The 20,533-nt window shown below is 32.4% G+C and overlaps 1 long non-coding RNA gene across 2 annotated transcripts in view; it reads left to right on the top strand.

Annotated features, from left to right (window-relative positions):
* The window catches only part of LOC149578255 (uncharacterized), a 32,475-nt gene extending 12,149 nt beyond the window's left edge, over nt 1-20,326 (top strand). The window contains exons 1-4 of one of the 2 annotated variants that reach the window (XR_016355872.1): nt 17,054-19,476; nt 19,722-19,811; nt 19,912-19,974; nt 20,074-20,326. This is a non-coding gene — a long non-coding RNA (uncharacterized LOC149578255). Of the gene's footprint in view, nt 1-17,053; nt 19,477-19,721; nt 19,812-19,911; nt 19,975-20,073 lie in introns of those variants that run through there. The other variant, XR_016355864.1, reaches the window with a different exon arrangement.
* The last annotated feature ends 207 nt before the right edge of the window (nt 20,327-20,533 follow it).

Below are 20,533 nucleotides of genomic sequence, written 5' to 3'. Positions count from 1 at the left end.
TTATAATTTCTCTCATAAAGTCGAATAGTTATTAACTAAATGATTACAAAGTGAACCCTACCACAACTTCTCTTAAAATATAATAAAATTATAAATATTTATTTAGCAACTTCCCTCTTGCATTGATAATTATAAAATCATTTATATGCAACTAAGAGTTTAATTAGACTTAAATAATCATGAATACTATCATTCACATTATATAACAAAATGGATAATATTTATTTAATTTTAGAAATTAATAAATTATTATTATACTTTTTTTTTAAAAAAAAATCTAAAAATTATATTATATTTTTATAAAATTAAAATAAATATACAATTAGTATTTTCGCATGTCTTTGATCTCTCAAGCGATGCAATCATACTATACTTAGTTTTCTATTTTTAGCATATTTGTTTTCACGTGCATGCAACCCTACTATACTTAGCTTTCTATTTTTAGTATAATTGTTTTTACATGCATGTAACCCTACTATACTTAGCTTTCTATTTTTAGCATAATTGTTTTTGCATACATGTAACCATACTATACTTAGCTTCTATTTTTAGCATAATTGTTTTCACATGCATGTAACCCTACTATACTTAGCTTTCTATTTTTAGCATAATTGTTTTTACATACATGTAACCATACTATACTTAGCTTCTATTTTTAGCATAATTATTTTCACATGCATATAACCATATTTAACCATACTATACTTAGCTTCTATTTTTAGCATAATTTATTTTCACATGCATATAACCATATTATACTTAGCTTTCTATTTTTAGTATAATTGTTTTCACATGCATACAACCATACTATACTTAGCTTTCTATTTTTAGCATATTTGTTTTCACATGCATGTAATCATTACTATACTTAGCCTTCTATTTTTAGTTTATAAGTTCAGTTACAACATGCTTTCCTCTCAATTAATCTTTTTCTTTTTTCAATAAATTTTGCGATTAAATTATTTTAGATATAAAAATAATATTTATTTATATTTAGAAAATTCATGATAATTTCGTGGTTCTAATGACAAATTTAAAGTTGAAACCCTAACTGTTCAATTTATTATTTTCTTCCAAATTTTCATAATTAAATATTTCCTATATTCTCTAAAAGGGTTTTAAAAGAATGCAATCATAATCATTTTCTACAAGTTTTCTATAATTTTTCTCAGTCAAGTTTTCTTGATTAATAAGTTTTCCTTGTCAAAATTTACAATATAATTCATTATTCAACAATCAATACAATAAATTAATAAGCAATATGCAAACACCTAGGAAGAAATGAAGTAGACAGATTTTTCAATAAAATTCTACAATGAGTTTTCAAACCCTACCTCAAAATCATAGCTAAAATTTGAGACAATCTATGAATGCATGCAAATCCAAACCCTCTAAAACTTTCAACAATTTTTTTGATCCTATTTTGAATTTTGCTCCCAAAACCCATGTGTGCATAGAAATGAGCTCGAATCTCTTAATAACGAGTTTAACTCTACCTAGAGTTTCTGATTTTTTTTTAATATGTAAAGGCCTCTCCTTAAAATCAACTTTTGTCATTTAATCCTTTCATACACATTTAAAGCACTTTTTAATTAAAATATTCTTTTATATTTTCTTTTCCTCCAATTTATTAATTAATGCAAACACTAATTAAAGCATATTTTATTATTTAAATTAATAATAATAATCAAAGCTCATTGTTTAAATGCAACTCTAATTTAATTATTATTAAATGATTAATTATAATAAAACAATATTAAAATTTTAATATTTTATTATTTTAATTCTTTGCTTGTCCAACTTCTTAAACTAGATTTTTAAATTAAATCTTTTAAGATGAAGTACACATTTAATTAATTTATAATGAATCAAATATCATGATATTCTAATTTTTTCTTTAACCAAATTTCTAAATTAAGACTTTTATATTTAAACACATATTAATTATTTTTCTTAATTAATTAATTAATTATTCTCATGCTTTAATATTTTCATTTTAATCAAATAATATTTAATAATTCTCAATATTATATGATTATCTAAAATATTATAATTAAATCATTTACCAAATAAATCACATAGCGAAATTCACATAAAAGCAACATTACCAAAATAGACCAAAGCAGACAAAGATAAACTCACAAATTTTAAAAGGGTGGAAAGTCAAATACATGTTCTTCTTAGGAAAAGTAATTAGGTTATGGCTAAGATTGGATCTAAATATTATCTCCCCATTCTTACCATTGAGTTATTGTGATAGGGCACGCTCATCCTGGCAATTTAGGGAAGTTGATGCCCAATACTTATATTTTGTATAAAAGATGAGCATGTACATGTATATAAATATATCTAAACTAAATAAGCAATGGTAGGGAGTGGTACATCATGTAGATTTTGACTAGCAAATGACTATTAACTCCCTCCCTTAACCACATCAAACACGTCAGATAGAAAGATAAAATAAACACACGCACCATACACATTCAAGTATTGGGTAAGTATCATAATAATCACAAGTCAAACATCAAATGCTCAGGTATAACAATGCATCATTATGAATATGAAATTGTTATCATTAACAACATCATCTCACATCGCTATGAAAGAAATCTCATTTATTAACTATGAATCATTAAAGCATCATCAATGCACTAGTAACCACAATCATTAAACAACACATGAAATATAGTCAACCAAGTAATTATCACTGATATATCACCAATCCAAGTCATAAAATAATATCATAAAATTATAAATCAAATATCTCAAGAAACTAAACAATGCATAAAATTGACCTAAAAGAGTTGACAAATATAATGGAAAAATAAACTATGGGTGGGCACTATAGAAAAGATATGTATATGTTAGAGCTTTGAGACTAAATTTCTTGTCTTTTGTTTGTGATTGATCTTTGAATTAATGTAATGTTCTTTGAAATTGGTTGTGTCCCATCTACTAGTGAATGTGTTTACTACTTGGTCTTTGAGCCTAGATTATTCACATTCCTAAAAGAATAGATATGCCTCTCCCCTCCTTAATTTCTTTGTAATATAAGAGTTAGATGAATGGTCTTTGTAACATTTCTTAGTTTTTTTGTTTTGAATTGTTGAGTTTCTCCATGTCTATTTTGTGTTCATGGGTAGAAGTTTGTGTTCCTTTATTGCTTTCATGTTAAAAGCATTACCAAAATTCATATTCATCCAAAGAAGGGAGTTGTACCTACGTATCAAAATTGAGAAGGTGCTTATGTGTTCCAATTACTAAGTGACCCAATTATTAGTTGCAAATGATTTTCTTCTTGGTTTGGGCATTCAAGATTCATTTTAAGCTTATTTTTGTAAAAGACAAGTATGTTAACTAACATCAAGGAAATATTAAGATTGCATGGGTTATAGTAAACCATTGTCAGTAATCAGGACATCGAGTTCATGAGCCTATTTTGGTAGGATCATTTTAGATTATTTGGAGCTAAGTTTTCCCTCTATACTAGCTACCACCCTCAAACTAATAGACAAAAAACAATAGTGAATAAATGAGTTGAAGGATATTTACATAATTACCTAGCAAGGCACTAGAAGGCATGAGTGCAGTGTTTCACCTTGGTGAGTATTTCTACAACACCACATACCATAAGTATATCCAAATGACACCATCAATGGCTCTTTATGGGTATAATTCTTTGAGTTACTTAGATTTGTTGACAATAGGGTTCCTAGGGGAAGTGATTTACTATAGGAGAACTAGGATATGATGATATCATTGAGGGAAAATATGTAAAAGGATCAAAACCAACAAAAATAGTATGCAGATTAGTGTAACTTTGAGTGTGTTCAAGGTATAAGATATGGTTTACCTCATATTAAAACCCTGAAAGCATGATGCAAGAGTATCGAGTTTGGATTTTGGTGGGGGTATGCATAGAGATTGGATGGATAGAGTTGAAGTTTGAGTTGTTTGAACCTTGTTGTTGAAATTGTGTTTTTTTGGTTTCTGGATGCTTGTTGTGAGAGGTGTAACTAATTATCCTTAATGAATGAGAGGTCACACACTTCAAGGATTGAAGAGGGCTTAGAGTACTTCTTTGCATCAAGAGCATGAGTTCTAATTCAATCGAAGCTAGGAGATATCTCAATTTTACTCAAATATCGATTTTTGAACATTTAATTGATGTTGCAGGCTACTTGTGGCATTTAATTTATGTATTTGTATTTAATTTTTGTTCTGGGCCAACTTGTGGCTTAGATTGATATAAGTAGGGGTCTTGTGAAATCTTTTAGTCATTAGGGAGTTGGGATAGAAGGAAGGATAGATGTGAATTTGCAGAGCTAGGGTCGCAACTTAGGAACTAGAGGATCTCTTGATGGACCTGCAGGTACAAGTGTGAATTCTTCTTGGTGTTCTTATCCAACTGCTTATCTAGACTAGCTGAGATTGGTTGTAAGTTGGATCATGTTGGATCTTACAAAACTTATTTTGTAGTTTTCTATTTGTAATTGGCCCTAACCTAGAAGGCCTTACAGCCGGGCATATTGCATGTAATCAGTTATATATCTATGAATCAAGAATTGTAATTTGGTATCAGATCTTGCATTATTACTCCTTGTTGTTGTGTTTCCACTGTGTGGTTATATTGTTGGGGGCTAGGACATCTCCTTAGGGGATTCTCCTGTCTTGCACTAAATTAGATGGTATCTGAGTGAAGGTTGTTCTTGAGTGTGTTGATAGATCGCCGAAGCTACGACAATTTATAGCAGGACTTGGGTTGGAGAAGTAAATCTGATTTGGTCTTAATCTAGTGGTGGATTTTCTTTCTAGAGTCCTAGATCTCTTGGTTGCAAGGTGGAAGATCGTGGTTCTGGCTTGCAATTGTAGATGGATCAATGGATGCAAAGATGGAAGACTGAGCTTGTTGAGGCATGATCGTAGAGAGTTTGTGGGTTGCAGATTTGTGGTCTTGGACTTGTGATGTGGTTCTTGATTATTCGTGTGAGGTGGAAAATTACAATTTGACTTGCAAAAAATTTGAGGTTGTCACAAGGAGCATGGAAGGATTTCTTGCAAGGGGTTTATGAAGATCTTGGGAGTGGCTATGAGAGGATTAGACCCTAAGATGATTGAAAATCTCCACGATGTGGTGGAGAGGAGGTTTGCTAATATGTCTGCTCAGTTTGAAGCTAGCTTGGCTGATTGAGTTGAGGGTGGGGTGAGGAAGGAATTTCGTGGATGTTTGTGGAGCTAGAGTCTACTAATCTGGAAGAGAGTTGTTTGGCGAGTTAAGAGACGTGTTTGTGAGAGAAGATGACATGACAAGGTCAAGATGGAAGAGGTTGGTTTTGTTGATAAGTTTGTGGAGCCTGATATAGAACCTACAGAGCAACTGGAGGTTGTTGCTGAAGATATTCCTAACCTTGTTGATGCTAGGATAGAGGTTGGTTTTTATGATCATTTGGTTGGATCTGACATGGCCAAAATTGTAGAGCACTTGGTCATGGATGATTTGGTTGTTGTTGGTGATGAATTGTATATTGTAGAGCATCTTGTTGTGAGCAATGAGATTTTTGAGATTGTTGATTATGAGGATTTGCATATGGTTGTTGATATGGATCTGAATTCATATGTTGTTACTAAGATGATTAAGGGTATAGGTGTTTCTATTGATGTGGAGTTTGTTACTGCTGGTGTGGATTCACTAGTTGCTGATTTGGTTTTGGATCTACATGATACTACAGATTTTTATGTTCCTAATTTTCCTATGGTTGACATGGCTAAGGATTTGCATGTTCTTCTTATTGGGGATTTTAATCTATATGCTAATATGGAGTTTTTTGCTACTGGTGTGGATTCACTTGTTGCTAATGTGCATGAGGGTTTGTTGATCTAAGGCATTTGTTTAGTTTTTTATTGGGTGTGAGCATGCTTATTGGGTTTCTAATATGTATTTGATTTTGATGTTTTAGTGGATGACACATAGATGGTTGATTTTCAAAGTTTTTCTATTGACTTTGACGAAGTGGAAGCCTTTGGTGAAGATGAAGTTGGTTGTTGATCTTTCTTTAGGCATCAAAGTATGGGACATACTTTTCTATTTACCTAGGGATTCTATTGCAGGAGCATCGAGTTTGGATTTTGGTGGGGGTATGCATAGAGATTGGATGGATTGAGTTGAAGTTTGAGTTGTTTGAACCTTGCTGTTGAAACTGTGTTTTTTTGGTTTCTGGGTGCCTATTGCGAGAGGTGTAACTAATTATCCTTAATGAATGAGAGGTTGTTCACTTTAAAGATTGAAGAGGGCCTAGATTACTTCCTTTTATCAAGAGTGCAAGTCCTAATTCATTATAGGTTAGGAGATATGGCAATTCTCCCGGAGTATCAATTTTTGGTAGTTTCGTATGATAGTCTGTTGTGGGTGACTTTCAAGATGGATGCACACTTTTTCTTTAGGAATTAGCCTTTGCACATTTAAGAGGTTATAGAAGACCTAGATTTCTATCTATAGTTCGAAGCATGAGTTCTAACTCAATCAGAGCTAGGAGATATAATGATTTTACTCGAATATCAATTTCTAGACATTTAATTATTGTTGCAGGCCAACTTGTGGCATTTAATTTATGTATTTGTATTTAATTTGTGTTCTGGGCTGACTTGTGGCTTAGATTGGTATAAGTAGGGGTCTTGTGGAGTCTTTTAGTCATTAGGGAGTTGAGATAGAAGGAAGGATAAATGTGAATTGATAGAGCTAGGGCTATAGCTTAGGAACTAGAAGATCTCTTGGTGGACCTACGGGTACAAGTGTGGATTCTTCTTAGTGTTCATATCTAGTTGTGTATCTAGACTAGCTGAGATTGGTTGTAAGTTGGATCATGTTGGATCTTGTAGAACTGATTTTGTAATTTAATATTTGTAATTGGCTCTAACCTAGAAGGCCTTACAGTCAGGCATATTGCATGTAATCAGTTATATATCTATGAATCAAGAATTGTAATTTGGTATCATATCTTGCATTATTGCTCCTTGTTTTTGTGTTTTCACTGTGTGGTTATATTGCTAGGGCTAGGACATCTCCTTTGGGGATTCTCCTACCTTGCACTGCATCAAATCACTACTCTCTTAAGAGGATTGGTGCATAGAAATTGAAGCTCGGGTATTATGTTCCCTTCAAAGTGGATAAGAGGGTTGGAGAGGCAGCCTATGAGTTGGACCTACTAGTGAGCAACATTATTCACAATGTTTTTTGCATGTCATGCCTCAAGAAGGTGTCGAGACATAATGTGGTACCTTTAGTAAAGTTGCCTCCTCTCGATGATGAGGGGAAATTACTATTGGTTCCTAAGGTGATTTGGGACACTAGAGTGGGTATGTTATAGTGGAGGATTAACTATTAGGAAATATTTGGTGCAATGGAAGGATATGATGAGTAAGAATGGTAAAATGGAGAGTGAGTCAATTTTATAGCATCCATATATAAAAATGTTGGAGGCCCAACAATTCCAAGGGGGTGGACTATAATGCCCCCAATTTGAGCTATGTAACGCCTCACCAAGGGATCCAAAAGAATTAACCTAAACTTTCACTAAGTTTAGTAGCATTTTTTTTTTGAAACATGAAAGTTAAACTATACACAACATTCACATAGTAGTAGAAGAAATAACAACATTCAACTGAAAGTATACAGAATCATACATAATAGGTTACATTCCTTAAGGATCCCTTAACGTTGAATCACACTTAATTAACTAATATTAATTTCATCTAATACCACATCCACATGAAATAATAATAAAAAGTCCAACGTTCTTAAAACAATATACTTTTGTTCCAAATGTCCCATAGTAAATTACATTTTAGAATGCTCAATCATCAATTGTACATGTCATAGGGTATGAAAGACATTAAGAATATACATGTGTGAAAATAAAGTACATCATGATCCTATTCTAATCCATGATGCAATAAAGTAAATGAAACCACATTTCATATATGATACATCATCATCGAAGATATAAACATCCATCGTAAAAGATGACCATACATCATAAACACAACATATAATTATCTAAGTGCACGGTTCCTCCCAATCATAAATAGCATCATTAGACCATCGTGGGCCCTAGCCATCCCTCCGTGTGTAACATCCCAATTACCAAAGAGATCATTGGTATTATCATAGTAGGAATGTCACTCCTAAAACATACTACATCATATGCAGAAGAAATCTAACATGCTACAACATATGCATAAGAAATCTAATCATGCAAAATAAGGCATAAGATAAGTAAATAACATCATCTATCATATGCTAATCATCAATATAAGGATACGTGTCCATCATCATAATCCATGAATAGAATGAAGATAGATGCCAACAAGAATGCTTCAGCCACGGTGTCTCAGACAGACCTCAAATGGTAAGAATGAAAAAGCACTACCACCCAACAACGTGGAACCTAAATGGCCCACTCCCACTGCGTTGAGGAGATAATCTCAAGTCCCAAACAGAATATCCAATCACATAGCACAAGTACTTTTTAAGTCCAGAAATCCTAAAAGTATACTAACTCAAAGGTTCCAACATAAACTGACATCTAATCCCAGAGGAACACAAGACATATAAGAACCTACTATGTAAGCAAGAAAGTGTCATCACATGGATCACGCTAGAGTTACCCTGGTAGTCTCTCTATAGACCTTAGCCCCCCAATGATCCCTATGTGACCACTAGTATCCTCTCATACTGACGAGACATACTACGAAATGCAAGGTCACAACCAAGCGTTCTCTCTACTCCCATCCTAGTATGTACTAGCACTCGAGGCATGGGGGAGAACAGACAATTATCTTATTAGGTTCATTTAAGTCAATATTTAGTGTAATGTTTTCACTTATTAAACAACTTACAATAAGTTACCCTAGTAGCCACTTAAGGCCCCGACCCCCATTGCAAGCCACTTCCCATCACTACATGTAGATATCCTATCCTAAGCTTATGAAAATCATAAGATCATAGAATTACCTTAGTCCTATACAAGCGACTAGAAGGCATCATAAAGATCATAATAACATAACAGTTCTCTATGAGCAACTGAAAAACATCAATGACAAATCACAGTGTCCATTAGTTCTCATCGAGCAACCAAAAAATATATCATAATAACATAGTTCAAAGACTTCCAAAATGGTCAAGTCATACATGTCTCATCATGACATCATCAAGATCAAATAAACACTTCAGTCCCATCAAGGTGACTGGAAAGTAATCCAAATACAACTGATCGATAACTCATAAATGGTTACATAAATCACAACTTACACAGGAAGGCTGGAAAACAATATCAATTAGTAACCACACACACCATAAAGCATGCCATCACATAACCATGGTTGGGTTTAAAAGATCAAGATCAAAAGACATTATCATGACATCACAAATCATAACCCTCGAGCCTCTAGTAGATGTCCTATAACTGGTCAACAATCTAGTCAACCCCAAAACACAAACAATATACATACAACAATGTAAGTTTCATGTTTTGGCTTAGCTTTGAATACATAGTATCAATTTACAGTAAAGTTTCAATTTTCACTTCAGTGTGAGTTTCCAAATTTAAAAAGGTACATCCTAATCCCTATAGTTTAACCATTTTCCCATGCTAGAATGAAAGTCCATTTTTTCCAACGTGGTCAATTCTCTAAATTATACCTTGGGTAAATTATGTTTATTTAAATCATTAAAATTTCACTTGTTGATTTTCAAAAGAATACTCCAAGGATTCTATCGATATTATAATAATCTAACACATTTAAGATTCAAGCTATTCTACCACCTTTATTAATTAGTCATAATTAAATTACATTTATTTATATCTTAATTAAAATTTAATCAAATATTATTAAACATAAGTCCCTCAACTATTAGCTAAATTAAATATTATTAACAAATTATAAATATTAATTAATAATTATTATATAATAATTAATATATAATAATTCTCACAAACAAATTTTATAACACTAAAATAATTTTTTTTTTTTTTAAATATAAAAAAATGTACCTACAAAATATCTTGCAGGCTGTTGTCGTAGCACCATCCCATATGGGAGGCTTGTCGCGGCACTACCACGATAGTGGCCGCCGTGTAGTCTTTAATGATTGCCGGTGGGTCCACTGTCGTGGATAGTGACCGCCAGTGGGAGTGGGAAGTGAATGCTAGCCCCTCACCAAAATATTATTATTATTCTTTTAAAAATAAGTCGCCCATTTTAAAAAAAACACTTTACAAAACATTTTCAGCATAAACATAACCATTTCACCAATTTTTGCAAAAAAATCAAGAGTATAAATAATGTGATTCAGAGCTTCCTACTCTTATATATATATTCCAGACATAAATCTGATTGACGTGCATAGTGTATAAATTTAAGAATGAACCCCAAATTATTCGAATGAAGAAATAGAGTATATTTTCCTTTTATTAAATTTTATCTATCTATTTCTTCTCAAATGATTTACCCATATTGCTTAAACCCTAGCCCAAAAAGAGATTACTCAGATCTACACATGATGTGGTTTTCTCATACAGAAATTTAGATACCCAAGACAAGAATGCATCTAACTGAATTATGGAATCCTCAGAAAACATTCAGAAGACACGAAGAAGACAAGAAGTAGAAGAAGCAAAAATAACGTATGCAAAATCACAAGTGTCTATTTGGACACTGATGCTAATTCACTTTTCAAAATCTTCAAAGAAAGCTCCTTCCTTCTCCAACATTCGTGGATCCACCCAAACATGCTCCCTGAGCTTCTAGGAGTGCTTGAATATAAGGACCTCTCAGGAAGCACCTAGAATGTCTCTAGAATCAACCAGAAGATAAGATAAGATAAGCATTGACAACTAAGCACGAGCCTTTTCCAACCTTCTAGATGAGTCACAAGGTTGTAGACACCATATGCTTAATTTGTGCACTAAGTCTTGTGTTGTAGACACATGTGCATTCAAGAGGTGCACTTACTCCTAGGTAGACTTATGACTTTTATTTTTAATTCTTTTATTATTATTATTATTTATTATTTTATTGTTATTTTTATTATTAATAATTTTAATTTCTTTTATTTAATTCTCTTACTCAATTAATTTCCCATTTAATTAATTAAAAACAAGATATCGAAATATCATAACATTATATTAATTTTTCCAAAAATAAATGAATCATTAATTAAATCTTTTAATTTTAGACTTAATTAATAGAAAATTCACCATAGACCTCCAAGATTAAATATGAAAATCCATCATAGAACAATCCACACAATATCAGTTTGAGGGGTTAAAATCACAAATTACATCATCCGACACATTCAGAAGGTAAAACATCTCAGATACTTGTCCTACCTTTCTAGGACAAATGGTTTAAGGGTTTAGGGTTTGGACTTGAGAATTTATCTCCCCTCTCTTACCATTGAGATAGTGTGATAGGGTACGCTCATCCTGGAAAATTCAGGAAAGTCGATACCTGGTACCTGCAACTTACATAAAATCTATGCATGTACATACTGTGTGTATGTGTGTGTGTGTGTGTGTGTGTGTGTGTGTGTGTGTGTGTGTGTGTGTGTGTGTGTAGCTAAACAAGCAATGGCAGGAAGTGGTGCATCGTGTAGATCTCGACTAGCAGGTGACTATGACTCCCTTCCTTAACCACATCAAAAACACCATACATAAAGAAAACAAACACACACACCATACACATGCAGTATGGGGTAAGTATCCATAAGACAACACACACATATAATAATCCATTTAGCTAAACATCATCAATAACTGAGAATAATGTAATAATCATCATGCATACATGAAATGTAGTGTCTAAGTAATCACACCATATATCAACTGAATCTATAACACAATCTTTGATAGTCTCAAAACAATGCTACTAACCATCAACATAAACTGGCCTAATAGAGTTCGGCAATGATAGCAACAATGTAACTAGAAAAATGTAAACTAGGGCAGACACTACAAGCTAGTCATGTAGACAAGTCATTAGCCCACACCTTGTGATTCTAGGGGCTAACTAGGACTATGAAAGGGGTCCTAGTGGTGATTAGCATATGCATATTTATTTTCATAGCATTGAAGCTCTTTTGCTAATACTTTCCCATGTGTGAAGTGTGCTTCATTAAGGGATTGTTTAAATGGTTTTTTATTTAATGTTTGCAAGGTCACTTATTGATAGAGTAATTAGATATTTTCTAATTTACTCTATTTTACTTAAGCTAAACTTTCAACATATAACAATTAATTCTTTTATAAATTATTATTGTGCAACCTTAGTTTTACCTTTTAGGGTTTAAATCTCTATTTATAAGGATTGATCTCTCTTTGTAATATGTAGTCATTCAATACAATTTGCAATTCATTTTTGCACATCAAGAATGTCTTGTCCTCTATGGATCTCTAAGTTCAAGCCTCCATAGCTTTTCTTCTTTCCTTCTATGATAGGTGTTTGCATTTAGGTGATTCTTGGGAGTTGTTAGGTTGATAGTTTATCAACTTCAACATGGTATCAGAGTCCCAAATCTCCATGCCCTTGTTCTCTTCATCAAAGGTTTGGCTTGGCTTTTAGATCTATGTTTTCTCTTTCAGAGGGTTTCAATTTTTAGAGGTTTTTGTATTGGATATGGGGGATCTTTATTTAGGATCATTTTGAGTCCAAACAAGCATCATTGTTGTGCTCAAAGCATCCAAAAAACCCCATTTTCATATAAAATACATCTAGTTTGGACGCAGCTGAAATCTAAGGCAAAAAAAAATTGACCCAAAGTTGTATGACCTTAGGCATGAAAATTGAGGCAAAGGCAATTTTTTGATTTTTTTATATATCAAAAAAAAAAATCACGCTATATATTTTATTTTAAAAAGTGTTTGCTTCTTTACAAAAACAAAAAAAATATGCATGTGAAAAAGGTGTGCATGACTTTATTAGAATTGAAGGTTTTTTGGGGGAACCCATAGATGATGAGCCTCAACACCGACTAAATAGCCGAATATTTGCACCTTGAGAAATGCAAACGCATCGCTCCTCATAGCCATGCCTTATACATGCCCATTAAACCTCGACAATGTTGCTAATATCCATCGGTACTTTGTTATGCCCTCTTCTCAAAATTCATGTGCTAAAATTATATTGTATCTTAAAATATTGTTTAGATTTTATTTATTTTTTAATCTTAAATATTGCTTAGATTTTTCCTCATTTCAAAGTTTTTCTTAAAGAAGAATTATTAATATTATTCAACTTTAAAAATAAATTTTCAATTAAATAATATAAAGTTTAATAACAATTTTAGTTATATAATGATATATATTTATATATTAAAATATATGTTACTACAATAATTATATTAATTTTAAATATCTATAGATTTATATTAAAATAAAATGATGATATACTATAATATAATTACTCATATAAATAAAATTATAATATCTTTTTCAAAAATAAAATTTGAATATACATATTTAATAGGTGTAAATTAGGATATCATATACTTATTATGTTATTTTCTATTTTAATAAAAAGTTTAAATAAGTTATAAATTTTTTGGTCAACCAGCATTGTAATGCATTACTTATATTAATTATCAATTAACTATTTCAACTATGTACAATTATAGTTAGGAAATTTTTGACATTAAAATGTAAATCATTATTTAAAATTAAATTATTATTTTGCATCATCTTCAAATAATTTGTCAATATTTTTATGTAAATAATTTTTATATAGGAAAATAACTACCATAGATAATAATTATTATAATAAAGTTTAAATTTTTATTTAAAAAGTTTTTATTAAAAAAATATTTTATAATAATCTATATTTAATATATATAGTAAAATAAAATATTTTTAAAATAATCATATTATTTAAATTTTAAATTATCTATTCTAGTTTGTGAATGGTTTGAAAATTAGATAAGTTAAATGATATTTATAATGATAAATATTTTATTTTTCACTTAATAAATATATAAATCTAAATTTTATTTTTAAAAATATATTATAATTTTTTGATATTATATAATAATTGATTCATGCTAAATTATTATTGTATTTTTTTACCCTACAATCTAAATAGTTAAATTGAAAAGACTAATTTATGATTTATACTTATTAATTAATACTTTTTGTTTGAACATTTGAAATAAAATATTTTAAAATATTTAAAACTAGAATTTATTTAAATACTAAAAAGTAAAACTAAGTGACTCTTATGTGAAAGAATATATTTCAAAATGTCCCAGCTTGGTAAGAAAAACGGTTTGCAAATTATTGTGCATAAGAGTATAAAGCTTAATATTTAATTTTTGACTACAGTGGCTTCCATGCAGATCAAGTGGTTTGAGTGTTGGTAATTGATTTGACATAAAGGCATGGGCATAAAATTTGCTCTGTGCAATTTTCGGCTATTTAGCCAGTGCCACCAACCTTTCCCCCTTTGTTCTCTTTGTGGTAATGTGATGTCGCATAATCCTTTTGTGTACTAGTGTGATCCCACACAATCCTCTCTGTGCTGACTTGTACAAAGTGCAGGTAGGATCTTGGGTTTAGCACTCCTTTTTGGATTTGGTGCTCCGTGAGTCTTTGGGACCATGTTTGTACCTATGTAGCTTTGACTTGAACCTCACTGTGACTCACACAACTCATACAACCTTGTAGATGTCCAAAATCTCTAGCTTATCATCCAAGTGTTGTACCTTCTTTGTGGGTCTTTATTTTGGAAAAATTGAGGCCCTTTTTTGGGTTCATGTGTCTAGTTGGCTCGGATTGCATTTTTAACTAGACAAAAGCTTTTTTGGTTTGCATATTTTCCTTGGAGCTCAAGAGTCGCACATTTTTTTCTTGGAGTTCCAAGTGCCACAGGTTTTTGTGCTAACTCCTCCACCTCCATGGTTTGGCTTTCACACATCAATTCTCCTCCACATGGCCCTTTTACTAGTGACTACAATAAATGGCAGTTTGATGTGATTAATGAGCGAAATTTTAGAGGCTTAATACTCAACAATTTTTGGGCCTTTATATTGGTGGATAATTTTTTCCCTAATGTGGTTTGGCCTCTTCATGTACATTTTGTTTTGGGGCTTTGGTGGTTTGTCACCCTTTTGTGAGCACTTTTTTCATGGCTCAAGTGGTATGGCATTTCTTTTAAGAATATTCCACTAAATATTTTGGCATCCCTATTTTCCCAATGCATGCATTTTTATACACATACAAAAAATAATGACCACCAGTTATTTTAACTAGCTCTGGCAACATGGACTTTTTTCGAGCATGGTTGACTTTTTCAGCAGAGGACAATTTTTCCAATGAATTGAATTTTTTTCAATCATCTAGATATTTTCAAATTTTTTTTTGCCTCAATGGCCATTTGACCGTCAAATGTGGGCTTGTCACTTGCTAACGTTGGTGATTGCATCAACACTCCTGCTACTCCTTTTAGCTCTATTTGGATCTCCCTTCACATTTTTGCTCATATCCTAGGCATACAGACTCTATTTTCATGAAATGAGATATCAACAAAAAGCTAGTTCCAAGCCCGTCATAGTGGGGTAGGTATTTGTGAGTCTTGAGTGTCCAATCTTTGATTTGGGAATTCTTTATATTGCTTGAAAGATCTTTTTGTACTCTTTCTAGTGATTCTAGTGGTTTTTCTAGATTCTTCTCTAGAAACATTCTATTTAGTTTTTTTTTTTTTTTTTTGTATTCTAGTGGATATCTTGGTTGTTTCAGCTCTGAGGATCAATTTTGTTTCTTCAGATGATTCATCATCGATTGTACTATTTGTTCTATGAGCCTTATGTCTCTTCTAGTCTTTATAGATATCATTTGTATGCATTATTGAAAATGTGCTAAGATGAAGTGCCATATTCCATCTATATTTTTGTTTAATTTGTGTTGCCTTATTTTGCCTTCTAATTCAAGTAGTGTCATCTAAGGACATTCAAGAAAATTATAGTATTCTTAGGATTCACATATCTTGTGCCTTATTGTACATGCACTACTTTGATTAAAGTACCATGAGGGATTTGATGTTTTTCCTTTGTTTTCCATCTTCCTTTGTTAGTGAGTATTTCATCTATGACATTGGCCTCATGATATGTCTAAGATTGATAACCTTAGTATACACATATGTATTTCATTGTGCATCTTGATTGTGGTTCCTTGACATGCAGTTCTTTTGGCCCACTTTTCTAGTTGTCTATCACCTCACCCTATCTACATTGGGGAGGTTCTTTTGTTGGTTCTTATGCTTCCTTGGTTTGATAGAATGAGCTATGTATTCAATTTTTATTCTTATGTACTAGGAAAATACAATGGCTAGGTACCTATGCATTTCCATGAGATGGATCATTTACCATATAGACACTCTTATTTTTGTTCCTACTTTGGTTGCAATCTTCCATGTTTGATTGATTATCTCTTCAGGCTATGGTGTTTTATACCATATATATCTCAAAGTTCAATTATTTTCTTTTGTGTGTCTCCTGATTCGAGTAGTGTCTTCTGAGAGTGCTCATGCAGATTATAGTTTTCTCTACCTTATAAGGTTTTATTTCATTGGAGGTTTTTCATATCAAAAGTTATTTTCGACAAAGCCTTGCAGCTTCTACATCATGGAGCGATGTTCTACATGATCATTCTTTTGTTCCTATCTTTTGGGGCATTCTCTAGTTTGGAGGCTTCTTTAGTCCTTCACTAGTTCTTTTAGCATTATTTCCATCTCTTCTTGGAGTAGGGTTTTCCCATGTGATTTTCTTTATTCATTCTATTTACAGAGATTTGATTGCACTTGGGTACCTCATTAGGATTTATTTTTGGGACCCAAATTTACTTTTAGTAGCAGTTTCTAGGTTTTTAGGTACTACTTAAGTTAATCTTAATGGATGGTGTACAGTAATTAGGTATGTTTTAATTAGCTCAGTTTTACCTAAGCTAAACTTTAGGCATATAATAATTAATCCTTCTATTAATTATTATTACTCAACCTAGGTTTTACCTTTTAGGGTTTTGATCTCCTTTTATGAGGATTGATCTCTCTTTAATTTCAATACAATTTGCAATTCTATTTTTCACCTCAAGAATGTCTCATCTTTTGTGGATCTTGTTGTGATGTGGAACCTAATCAGACTCAGAGGTTTATTTGATACAGTTTCCCCCTAGATTATTTCTATGGAGGTTTTGGGGCAGTGCTCCCAAGACAGGGTCAAGGGGCAGTACCCTTTGCGAGAACCTAGAGTAGCACCCCAGGTGTGCTCCTTGTCGTAGTTAGGGTGGGGTCAAGGGGCAATGCCCATACGAGGGTTTTTGTGGGCAGCGCAAAATGAATCTTCTATTGTAAAAGTCTTTGGCTATTATTTTTCTATTGGATGACTTATTTTAGCCCTAATTTTTGAAGTGACAAAAGCTTGTATAAAATGGCTCAGGGTTAGGGATTTCATAATGTATGATGATATTGTAGCTTCTTGCAGTAGTATTGATTTGTAAGGGATTGCAAATTGTAATCACTGGATAATAATATTATTGGACTTGTTGTTGGTGGACATAGCCCAGGGATTGGGTGAACCATGTTAAATCCTTGTGTCTTGTGTTCTCTTCTGTGCGATTTATTATTTCTTAATATTAATTATATTTGCATGTAATTGTTATTTCTATCTATGGTTAATCCTAACATATCTATGAATCCAAGCCTCCATAGCTTTGTTTGTCTCTTTCTATGATAGATGTTTGCATGCAAGTGATTCTTGGGAGCTATGTGGTTGATCTTTCATCAACTTCAACACTTATTAACAAGCCATCAACAAATTAAGAAACACGCCTATCTACATATCCTCTTATAATTAAATATATTTTCAAATGCTATTATGGCATCCTAAGTGATTGGATTAAGGAAGAAAATGGTTATTAAAATAAAATGAGCAAACTGTATGGGTATATGCACTAAGTTGTGGTGCCAAAAAGGTGACAACTCTTTTTTTTTCTATTTTGAATAGCACGTACGCGCTTTTAAAAAAGTGAATTTTTATAGATGCACTACATACCTGCAGCCCATCATTTTCATCTCAATTTTTCCGCATTCCTACACTAGTAGTGCATACGTGGGTTGAAGAAACAAAGGTTTTCACCATCCCCCTTGCCAATATGCCTCCTCACCGAAAAAATCCAAAATCACAAGCATGCCCATGCCGATGCCGTATGTGATCTAAACTTCATTTTGCATTGTTTGATATGTTTTTCATATTGTTTTGTAGGGTTTTTACAATTTTTATTTAGATTTGTTTATTTATTTGGATTTCAATTGTTTTTTTATCAAAAAATGTCCATAATCAACTGGCAAATCCACAAGAACCTCAAAACCAAAACCCTCCCCAAGAAGAACAACAAATTATACCACCTGAACCAATTGCAAGACCCTTGCCAAGCACACAAGAAAATATAATAAATGAAATAGAGAGAGGCAAAACTGAATTAGAAGGACTCATTGCTCGGTTGAAAGAATTTGGACAAACCAATCCAATGAGGGCTCAATTGGCATCATCCCTCGAATCCATTAAGACCCAGATAGCCTCAGTTAGTGGTCAGTTAGATATTTGGTAGGTTAAGAGGGATGAACAAAAAAGATTTTATGCAAATAAATTGTCATATGAAGACGTAAAAAAAAAAAAGAAATACCAAAAGGTAGAATATGTGCATTATTTAGAAAACTTGGTGAGAAAAATACTGTTAGAGAGGGTATTAAATGGTTCCCCATCTATTGGTGCATACACAATGGTATTAGAAATAATTTTTGGAATAGATGGTGGATGGTTTTTGATGCCCCTCCTTGCAACAATCATGAGGTCCCGATGAATTTTTTGAAGAAACTATATTGTGAGTTTGTCCATGGGGAGATCCTCAATTATTTTGATAGATTAGACTCCTAGGGTAGAGGTGGGGGGTCATCATTTGAGAGGCCGGGAGCATGTCGTGACCCTAATGTAGTTAGGACACTTGTGTTCAAGCCATAGTGTGAGCATGTGACTATTCCTTTAGTTGTGAAGGAACATGTAGAGGCCAACACTCTAGGGACCATTAATGCTTTGATGCAGACCCTCATCCATTCCATGAGCCCATTAGTTGAGGGGGAGCCTTCTGTACATCGTGGTCACATGTGCACTTCATGCAGATCCCTATGCACATTTGGCACTCATGCTGGAGATGGTGCAGATGATGGGATCATCACTGATTAGTTCTTGAACGACACATTTGGTATTGACACACAGGTAAATTACAATTATAATTTACTAATTTGATCACATTTCATATGTATAGTGAATGATTAATTAATTAGCATCTATTGACATTGTTCAAAATTCAGGGTCAGAGTGTTGTCGAGCCTAGCAACGATCCTCTGGCCCCATTTTTTGTCCACTCCATGAGTCTAGAGGTATGTATCAATTTAATCATTTAAATTAATACATATATTTATTAAGTAATCATATTAAAGATTGACAAAAAAAATTATGCATGTGCTTCAATTCTCTCCTGGACCGTTAACCTTTACTACAGACTCAGAGCATAGACATCATATGAGCTATGTACACGTACATTTGTTTCATGTTAATTTAATTCATTTGATTATATTTGTTTCATGTTTCATGTTACATGTAATGTGTATTGTATGACATGTAGCTCATGAAGTCAAACGCTCCTCCTCATCTCTAATAGTTCGTCGATCATGGAGTGGTCGTAGCTATGGCTAGCTCACAACCATTGACTGAGGTATGAAAGAATTTTCTTGATTTTAGTTGTTGTTTATAATAGTTAGTATTAAAATTTCTAATGTTATTTATAAGTGATTATATTTATTGAATTGTTGTAGGGTCTCATCACACCTGATCATCCACAAGCCTTTGAGGTGGACTTACAGAGTGACTATTTGATGGTGATAAGAAAATAATTAATTTTTTGTGTACATATATTTGATTTCAACATATCATAAATATTGATTCGTATCTACTTTGTTTGTATCAACTCGAGTTAGAGAAGAGCCTCAACAAGAGGACGAGTGAGCATGTTAGGAGGACCCCATCATCTCCACCGTCTCCCTCCACACGAAAACATAAGACATCGAGAGATTTGTTTCCTTCCCTTTGTGGGAAGGAAAATATATAGTTGATCTAGACATGTATATATATAGGCATCAGTGGACATATTCGATACACATTTGATGTATATGACATTTTATATTTGATGTATGACATTATTGGTTAATATATGATATGTTTGTTCATGTATGACATTAAATTAGATATGTGCATATAAGACATTAAATTAGATATGTTTATATATAGCATTAAATTCAATACCTAATCTATTCGAAACTTTGATAGAATATTGATTAACAATAAACTTTATCACTGTTTAAGCATAAGTTAATCATTTGCAATATGTCATTGTCATATGATTTATGATCTTGTTCATGTTTAAAGTTTTCCTTCTCT

This window comes from Cupressus sempervirens, chromosome 1 (assembly GCF_028749045.1).
Source record: "Cupressus sempervirens isolate cs-2001-9-10 chromosome 1, ASM2874904v1, whole genome shotgun sequence".
Lineage (NCBI taxonomy): Eukaryota > Viridiplantae > Streptophyta > Pinopsida > Cupressales > Cupressaceae > Cupressus > Cupressus sempervirens.
Note: the sequence above shows the minus strand (reverse complement) of the source record. Positions and strands in the feature narration are given on the sequence as shown.